This window comes from Octopus bimaculoides, chromosome 7 (assembly GCF_046866305.1).
Source record: "Octopus bimaculoides isolate indiv1 chromosome 7, ASM4686630v1, whole genome shotgun sequence".
Lineage (NCBI taxonomy): Eukaryota > Metazoa > Mollusca > Cephalopoda > Octopoda > Octopodidae > Octopus > Octopus bimaculoides.
Window position 1 is genome coordinate 105,786,592 of NC_142934.1, and position 1,031 is coordinate 105,787,622.

General features: G+C 35.9%; 1 non-coding gene across 1 annotated transcript; it reads left to right on the forward strand.

Moving 5' to 3' along the window:
* Positions 1-667: 667 nt before the first annotated feature.
* Positions 668-738, forward strand: Trnag-gcc (transfer RNA glycine (anticodon GCC)). The gene has a single exon. It is a non-coding gene; the product is annotated as a tRNA-Gly (tRNA).
* The last annotated feature ends 293 nt before the right edge of the window (positions 739-1,031 follow it).

The following is a 1,031-nucleotide window of genomic DNA, read 5'->3' on the forward strand; positions in this document are numbered from 1 at the left end:
CCATGATACATGGGATCTTTTTAAAAACCCTTTTTCTATTACTCAAACAAAACAAAAAAATGTATCTAATGTTTTTTTGAAACATTTTTCCATTACACTCAAGCAAAAATATAATTTATGAATTTCTTTCTCTTCGAAAGTCCTCTCCCTCATCCCATCGGAAAAGATTTTCCCCACAAATTTCTTTATAACCGTAATGTATACCGTTTGAAAGGTATTCATATATAATTTCATTAAAAGATATCATTTTCCTGAAAGTTATGAGGAAAAAATCGGACCTTGTGAATTTTTCGAAAGTCCTCTTCCCACCCTCCCGTTGCTTTGCACGCATTTTTATTTTCATATTCGTTTCATACATTTTTTCACACCCGTTTTTTTTTTTCTTTTCGTTTCCGGGTAATATGGTAAATATTAACCAAAACTTTTGGCCGTGTGTCAAAATTTGAAATCATTATTTGTTAAAGAGGTCCAGTTGATGGGAGCATGTCTGGAGTGGAGTTATCACCGTACATTAAAGTATCAGACCCATACACCACTGCATTTCATAGTTATCTCATTTTAATTAAAAGTTGTCTTCCCCTAGCTTTTTTCACTAGAATTGAATGGTTAAGGTATCTTCTTATCACTGGAGATTTAAATATATTTAATAAAACGCAATTCATTGTCAGCATCGGTGGTTCAGTGGTAGAATGCTCGCCTGCCACGCGGGCGGCCCGGGTTCGATTCCCGGCCGATGCATATGAAAGTCTCTTTTTATTAATGAGCTATTTCTATGTTATCTTTTGGCGATATTTCGAACATTTGTTAAAGAGTCAACCCCATTTTAAATCAGAAACTTGAGACAAGTAATCTACAAGTAAATATTGCTTCACAGCATTTAAATTGTATTACGTGTATCTGTGCGTCCCGCATAGTCATTTGACGGACAACATCCAGTTTTAGGTGCAGGCGTGGCTGTATGGTAAGGATTTGCTTCACAACTAGCGTTCAGGGTTCAATCCAACTGCGGAGCCTTGTAATTGGATTTGGTT